This window comes from Hydra vulgaris, chromosome 02 (assembly GCF_038396675.1).
Source record: "Hydra vulgaris chromosome 02, alternate assembly HydraT2T_AEP".
In the NCBI taxonomy this organism is placed as follows: domain Eukaryota; kingdom Metazoa; phylum Cnidaria; class Hydrozoa; order Anthoathecata; family Hydridae; genus Hydra; species Hydra vulgaris.
In genome coordinates, this window is record NC_088921.1 from 37,538,212 (window position 1) to 37,547,602 (window position 9,391).

Here is a 9,391-nt window from a genome sequence, read left to right on the forward strand (position 1 = left end):
TCAAAAAATGTGGAGATAAAACAAGATAATTCTAACGTCACGATGTATTAAACTTAAGAATATAATTTATACTAAAAAAGTTATGTGACTTTATATTTTTTAAGCACTTTTGACTATATATGTTTATAAATTTGATTTTATTTAACCATTTAAAGTGGTACTCTATGATATATCTTATATAAAACTTGATATATCATTTAAAACTATGATATATCATTTATCGATAAAACTTAATAGTGTTCTAGGAGTTTCCTTTACAATAGAATGTTTACATTTAAAAAAACAATTGTTTTATTTTTACTTTTGAAGAAATTTCTATGATAAGAAACATTACTTGTTAAACTACGTTTTACTTTGTTAAACTTATTAAACTACGTTATATAATTTTATGTTTTATATATTATACGTTGCATTATATTAAGTAACATAATTGTAATGTTATGAAGTGTAAATATATTGAAGTAATTATAGGGAATCCGAATATATAAATTTGAGTATTTAGAGATTGGAAAGTTTTTTTTACCATTAGACACCAGAGAAGGGAATAGAAAATACTTTCAACGCCATCTTAAACTAAATGACAATTCAATAATAGAATTGAGACTTCATCAAAAAATGTCTTGGTTTTGATGATGACGTGCAGTAGTTAAAACTCAGCTCAATTGGAAGTTTAAATCACAAAGATCTGGCTTGGAAAAATTAAAAGATTTGAAAACTTCGCGTAGTTGCGCTATTAATTTTGAATGTTCATACTTCAGAAGTGTTTTTTATGAATCGCTGTAAACATTAAACTTGATTTTTATATACCTTAAGACTTACCACAAAGTATAGTGATAATCTGGTTTACCACGAGTATTCTGATAAACCACGTGATACATCAGATATATGATAATTGGGTGATCTGATGTCACGTGACAATCTGATTTTTCACAATGATATGATATTTTTGTCAAAATCTAAATTGAACATAAATCTTTTTGTACTAATGTAATATTTTTGTATTTGTGCTGAGAGGCTCGTTGATATTACTACAAGTAGTTTTTTATAGATATGATACTGATATTTTGATATAACTTTGATGTTGCTATCAAATACGACAATACAATAATGTAAACATATATCTTTTTATTCTTCTCATTAAGTTTCTAAATTTTTCAGGTGTTTTAATGAGTATGAATTTATCGCATTGCTTAAAAAACTATACTTTTTCAAATGTTTTTTTTTTTTTATGTTATTCGTTTCCCCAATGTCGAGACAGCCACTAAAATCAAGAAGCCTAATTTTTTTTTTTTAATGTGGTTACAAACTACTCTCAACTCTTTTAACTCCGATAAACAAACCTTGACAAACAAAACCGCAACGCGGAAAAACAAGTTGAGCGTGGTGTTTTTAGACGTGGTATGGATCGAATTTGGAACTTCAAGCCAATGATGCAAGCGCTCTATTACAACACTACTACCGTCGTTGAAGAGTATGTGGTGCAAAAAAAAAAAGTAAGAAAAATATTTATTCATTGACTAATCCAAGTATTATACAATACTGAATAAATGATGAATTTCGAATAATATTAGTTGACTTGCTGTAAAACATATTTTAAAATCTTTAAAAATTCCCCATTTTCTTTATATATCTAATCAGCTTAAGAATTTTAAGTCTAGATTGGAAAAATAAAATTCATAAAACAGTAGCCGTGGCGAAGTGGGTAGAGTTATGGCGCATAATCAAGAGGTTCGACGTTAGCTCTGGCTAAACAATCTTGCGACACCGATATGAAAGAAGGAGTGCGCTTTCTCGTTAAATGCTTTTCTACGTTACTCTGTGAAAGATTGTCAAGTTTATCTTTAAAAATTCCTCAATATCTTATTTAAAAACCTTTTTAATATAGTATAACTGTAAAATCCCGATAAAAGTAACCCTCGAACTTCAAGTAACTCGAAGTATTTTTAAAATTTTCCTTTAAATCCGGTTTTCCATAAAAATCAATAACTCGAACTTTAACTTTAAGTCTGACCATTTTCTTTGTCTCTTGGTTGTTCAAGAGTTTAAACAATATTTATGGCACATTAAGGTCAGGGTTAGGGGTATTGTTAAAAAACTTTTACTAAATCTAAGAAAGATGATGAACGGTGCTTCGGATTTAAATAAATTTTTCCTATTAGAATTATGGTTTATTCTGCGAAATGTTAATTTAAAAAAAGTACTTTTATCTCATTTGATTGAGAAGATATTGTCTAAAGTTTATTGGGCTGATCAACCTGCCTCAATAGGGTATCAATGGATAAACGAATATGCATGGTATAGAATTTAGGCGTAAGTTGCATGGTATAGAATTTAAGCGTGTCTATAGTTTATAAATCTTTTATATATTTGCGTGGTACTTAAAGCACTTCAAGAAGTCCTCACGGTCTTGTCACGAAGTACCACTCAGTGGAAAAGCATATAACCTAAGAGCATTTAACAAGGAAACTTATGCCTCCTTCCTTACCAATGTTGCTTGTCTAGCCAGAGTTGGTATCGAACCTCGACTTTATGATTTGGAACCAAAACTAACCGCTGCGAATTTATACACTTTAATGATGTAAGAGAAAATTTTAAAAAGCAAGAAATTAAATTGTTATCAAATATGCTTAACTTATCCCTATTAGACTAAGTGACACATTAGTTAGATTTTAAAAAGAACAGTTGGATATCGGATAAAAAGACCAATAATTTTGTTAAATATTAACTCATTAGAGATGCAGATAAAAACTTCGAAGAACCTAAGAGTAAAATAATTTTTTTTTTTTGTAAAACTTTTTTGGTTAAAAATAGAAAAGTGCCCATGCATCATAGTCGATTGCTATCTAATCACTCTCTCCTGTGCATTTTAACTACTTAACTTTCATTCATTAGATGTCTTGTCATGCAACGCGTAGTTTTTGAGATTATTTAATTGCCCAACTGGCCTCTCTACTTCAAGAATAATGCTAAAAATTTATTAAGATTAAATAGTACTTCTCTACCATAAAAATTAAAAAATTAATTATATTCTAGTAAATGTTTGACTGAGGTTCACATTGTAGCCATACCAATTTTAAAATTTTTTGGAAAAAGTTCAAAGCGTTTTGACAATATCTTAAAATATTTGAGAAACTTTGAGAACAAAAAGTGATTTTTTCAAAAAATGAAAATAAAGATAAAAATTAGTTTATAATTGGTTGTACTAGCCACCAGGCTAAAAATATATGTTTCAGTAAATAAGGATATATTAGAGAAAGTACTTCAAGAAAATTCCCCCTAAGCAACGTTTCTATAAAATTTAATTTTTTAAATAAACACATAGTGACCTAAAATAATTAAGAAAGTTTATGTTTTTCAGCTTAGATATGTATTTTTTTTCCTCGTGAGACTTCTGTCAATTTTTCACATTTATTTTAAAAAGTCGAAAAAACCAATTTTTTTACTTGTTTAATGGTGAAGCACCTTAAAATCATTATAAAAAAGTACTTTAATAAAGATTTTAAAATACTGCAAATCCTACATATTATAAAATAAACTACTTAGTTTACAAAAATGGCTCGTAAGTTTTATAAACAATTTGAGTGAATTACTTAATGATTAAGCTATATTTTTATTGTAAATTGACAAAACTTCTAAGAATTTCCCGCCAATTTAAGTTTGTTAAATTTAATTTACTTGATTATTTTTATATAAAATTAAATACTTTTAATAGTTTTAATTATTCCTTTTATCATTATGATATAACTGAATTATCTTTATAGTTAATAATACGATCTAATGATCAAAATTTTTTCTTTATTTCAAGTAGAAACTTCAATAATAATAATTAAAAAAATCAAAGTGTACACTTTGCTTTCGATAATGCCTTTTTATATCAAGGTAATAAAATTTTTTGAATGGATTTTGTATGGGTTCTTTGGCTAAAATGTCCAAAATTTCCCGCCAATTAGAAATATTTTAGGCGCTCAAAAAAAATTCGATTTTTAAATCGAATTTCCAACATTTCTGAAAGGAAATTTTTTTTTGCTCAAAACCATTTATGAAAGAAAAAAGAAAAAAAGAGGAAGAAAAAAAGTAAAATTGCATTCATTTAAATTTCATTTATTTGACAATAAAAAAAATAATTTACATTAATTATTAACCTTACAAAAATTAATTTACATTAATTAATTACAATTTAAAGAACATTTTGTTTTTTTTACATGAATATATATATGCGTTAATAAAAGAAATTAATAAAGTAATATATTTATATATATTATAACATATATATGTTATAATATATATAAATAAACATATATATGCGTTTAAAATACCTTTTAAGTTAATTATTTTTAAATCTATCTACATGATAAATTAATGGACGTGCCTAAAGCCAAACTACACTTTTTACAAATTTTTTAGCTTTGATAGTTTATAAATTAGAACTTAAGAAGTAATTACAAAATCATTATTTTGTTTATATTTTTGATATTAATTACTCCCTAATATTCAGGGGTTGTTCATAAAGCGCGAACGCTTTTAATTCGACCTCCCCTCCCCACATTTTCCCATACGCTCTTTTGTGTACCCTCTTCCTCCCTAAAAGTACCTCCGCTTTTAACACATCCACCCAACATTTTATGATATTTTTTTAAATATTTAGTCTACTTACTTTTATGATTGACCCACTGCCCATCTTATTTACGCCAATTGCAAACCCTATCTTCCCCTCCGATCGTATGTACTTTATGAACGATCCCTTATTCATATTTATGGTAATAATAAAAATGTAAAAAGAAATGGTTAGATCTTCACTTTAACGGTTAATTTAAGGGTCAAATTATACAATGGTGGTGGTGCTCAAAATTCTTTATTTTATTAATTGACGGGTCAACCCCAGATATTAAACGCGCTCCTACTATTATAAAAAAAAATAGACTTGGATTCATTTGGATTGAAATTTTGCAAAATATAACGTTACGTTTTCAAAATATCGAAAAAAGGACACGAAACATAATTCTGCTAAGAAATAAAGACAAATCTGCTGAAAAGTTTTTCATATTCCACGTATTATATAAGAATGACAACTTGTTTGCCGCTGAAGCATTTCTTCTAATTTTTTTAAACGCATTTTAAAGTATAATGATGATATATAATATATATGGATAAATATGATAAGCCATTTTGCTAAAAAAGACAAGTATTACAATCTAGCCCTTGAATAATAACACGGCAGTCAGTCACATATCATTTTTTTTAATTCAGCAGATATTTTAAAAATTCGGTATATTTAAGTTGTAGATTTTCTCGAAGTTTGTCGCTAAATTTTGTCTTTATATATATCCAAACTCCTAAAAAAAAAAAAGAAAAAAAAAAGCAATATCAATAACATGTTTACAATATATAATACAATAGTGGAGAAGCAAGAAAGTCTCAATGCAACTAATCATTAGCCTCATATATTAACACTTAACTTATAAAAAGAAGCAACGATAAGAAAAACGATTAGGAAAACATTTTTTTAAGTTTTTTATTTATTTTTTTTAATTAATATTTTATAAATAAAATCTTTGCTAACAATGATTACTTAAAGATAATTTAATCACAACTAAAAATATATCTAAACTAATAGCAAAAGTAAAAACATTCAAAATGATCTATACAATCATAAAAACAATTTAATAAAATAATGAAGAGTTTAATATCGTCAGTATACAAGGGAAATGTCCAAAACATCATTTTGAGATAATGAACAAATATTTGCGTTGAAAAGTTTTTAAAAAAAAAAAAACTCATTAATAATTAATTTATTAAACTTGTGTGGTATATCTAACGATAGAGAATTTAAAATACTAAAATAGTGGTATAACTCTATAATGCCAAAATGGAAAAATCAATTACTTAAGGTAACTTAATAAATGAGGTAATAAACTACACGTGATAGGTTAATAAGATATTAAAGTCAGGAAAAATACATTTATGACTATAACAATATACTAAAGAATTCTTACTACTAATTTTACTTGTTTAAAAATTTAAAACGTTTTTAAGTAAAGAAAAAGATAGCAATATTAAAATAATACTTTTGTTGTTGTGTTTTGATTCATTCCGTTTTGATTGCCTCAAATTGATCAATGTTAGCAAATGTTTACGCCTGGTCTCTTCTTAATCAACTAAAAAAATTAAACTTGTTTCTCTGAAGTTAAAATTACACGTCATCTTATGATGGCTATTGAAACAATACGTGACGTACTAAGGGTTTTCGATAATTACGTAAATATCACGTATTCTTCGTATAACACAAATCTTTATATAACCTAATAAAACTTAGAGACTTAATAAAACTTACGGTACTTTGAGAAAAAACTAACTAAATCAAAACACTCCCGCGTAATAACTTTTATGAATATATGAAACATATTTAACGTGAACACAGTAACCAAGGGTGTACGACTCGCGGATTTTAGTGTAATTCGGTCAACGGGAATTATGGGATGCCTAGTACAGCCAGATTTATAAACAAATATACTTTTACAAAGACAACTTCAGGTTTAATTTACTTTAAAAGCAAATGCTTTGTTTCAACAGCGCTGATGGAGCTGAAATATAATAAATAATTTAAGCATAGTAGTATATTAATAGTTTTTATACTATTACGTTTGTTATTTATTTGAATAAAAAAAGTGGCATTATATTTAACGTTGGTAAAAGTAAGTAATAATTATGTTTTTTCTATTTATTTTAAAAAGAAATACACAACTGTCATAAGTTTTATTGAATTATGCATTACTGTTTCTGATATGCACCTTTCAATTCTTAACTGCCCTCTACAGTATACAAGTAGGTTTGCAACATAACTGTATGATAGTAACAAATAATTTCAATTAAGTTTCTTTCAACTAAGTATATAATCTACTTATGAATAACACGAGCCATTTTCTTAGGACATTTTTTTTTACGTGGAGCTATGTTGTGATTGTAAAACTTGACATAATAATAAATCCGCATATCAACAAAATTGGGGATCAGTTTTTTTTCCAAATGCAATGCATGTTCAGGATGAAGATTATAAATGAAAGTAAATTTGCAGTCTTTCTTAATTGCTTCAATAATAGTTCCTGCTAGGTATTTGTATGCAAATATTTTCTTAATGTGCATAAGAAAAATGGCTTCCATAGTTTGTACAGCTTTATACAAGAAAGAATTTGGTTGTAAATAATTAATTCTTCCATTACAATTCTTGATACTGATAAACTCTTCATAAGGATTACCAGATATTTCAGAAGGTGGCTGAGACAAAATATTTCTGCATAATTGACATAAAGAAACTTTTTGGATTAGCCAACCAGCAAGATAACACAGAATCGGTTCTACAGTTTCAGAATAAATTTGTAAAACTGAACCCTAAATTTGCATTGGAGGATTTACATTACATTTGTGTGCTAATTTTGTTTCATTGAATAGTGAATTATTCACTATATTACTTTTTTCATTAATTAGGTTAACACATGTTTCTAAAGTTATTGCTACTGAGAAATCTGATTCTGAAACACAATTTGTGTTTGACTTAGTTTGCTCAGTAGATAAAAGTACCAAAGCATTTTGGTATGCAGATTTAAACTGTTTTGACGTTGGTCTGTCATTCCAACCGCCTTTACTTCGTATTATTGAGAAAAAATTTTCAATGCAGTCTTGATTAAAACGGGATGTGCAAATAAATGGAAAACCTTCTGCAAGAAACTCTCTGGATAATAATATAATGTTGTTTATTGATGTTATTAGTCCCCAATGGCTGGAAATACCAGTCTGGCTCCTAGCTTTTTCAAAATACCATGTTGAAATCCAATTTTTGATTTCTTCCAAGTTTTTTATAGTCTCTCCTTCAGTTAATGCACATCTAGCTGGTTTGTCGGCAAATAACTTTCTAGAATTCATCATATCAAAAAGAGTGTCAATTTTTTTAAAGAACTCACATGTTGCCAAAGCATCTGATGGTAAAAGCTTTGCAATTATATACAAGGACATAGCTGCTGAAACTTGATGGCTGAAAACTTGTGTTGCCAATTTTACTCGCATAGATAATAATGGTCCAGGTTCCAGGTGGCTTTCTGTCAACTTTGGTGCAAGTCGAACTGGGTTTTGCTTGTCTATATTATACAAAGAGTGTAAGTATTTCCATGACACAGTTTTTCCATTTGTAGTTATATCATACCGAATCAAATTATTTCGTAGATTTTTTATCAAGTGTGGAGGGTCAAAGATTATGTACACTTTTGCTTGAGCTGTAGGATGAGATATATATGGAGTTGTTTCACTGAATCCTAGTAACTTTAAAGCTGAAATATTGGTTGTATGTTGGTCACACACTAAAGCTCGTACAATTAATCAAGTTGAGTGCAGTTTATCGATGGCTTCCAATATTATTTTTGATAGTTTTTCTGAACGAACACAACTGTTGCTATAAAAATATGCAACAGGCTGCTTCCACTTTGTGGCAATACCGCGAATCATTAAAACTAAAGCTTGATTTAATGGCTTTCCATCTTCTTGAATGCCTATAATATGATCAAGATCCCTTTCATAATCTATATGTTGCTTGATTGACATCTCATCAAATACAAGACAACAATTGCGATCACGGACATTCATATAATCAACTCGCATTTTGAGTAATGCAAAAACTTTTGCAGAAAATCCAGGCTGTAATTTTCCAAATGCTTTTGACAAGAAAACAAGAAGTGTTGTCTTACTTGGCAAAGTAAAAAATTCTCTCAAGCAGCGAAATGCCTGTGGACTATGATACATAATCCGTAGCGAAAGCAGTTTATCATGAATTGTCCATCTCTTTCCTTGTTTTGTTCGTTTGTTCATTCTGAGTTGACTCTCAAAAAATTTAACTTGATCTTTGGACAGGTATCTCTTTGCAAGTTCACTAATATGCTCAATTGATCCATTGCATTTTTTATTATGCGCTTTTAAAAACAATATTTTTTTTTTTAACCGATAAATTTTCACACGGTTTAAGTGTAAGGCTTTTTGAAGCTTTCTCAATTTTTTTGTGGTTTTTTCCTTATCATCAGATTCTTCTGAATGTGCAGTGTCTGCACTATGAAAAATTGTTAACTCTTCAGACTGATTACTTGTGGTTTTTTTACTTTTTTTTCTTGGCTGAACTAGAAATCGTTCTATAGGTGCTTTTCTTTTGACAGAGATTTTTTTAGGAGGATTTGGTACATTGAAGATGGTTGGGATTGCTGATAAAATAGTCCTTTTGCCTCCAATATTTGTTGTGTAATACTGGGTTGGCTCAAAATGTTCACTGCACAGAGCATATGATTTATTCAGTTCTACTGAAGTTTTGTTGTCAAGATCTTGACGGCGGCAATTGATAACCCACTTTTTACATCTG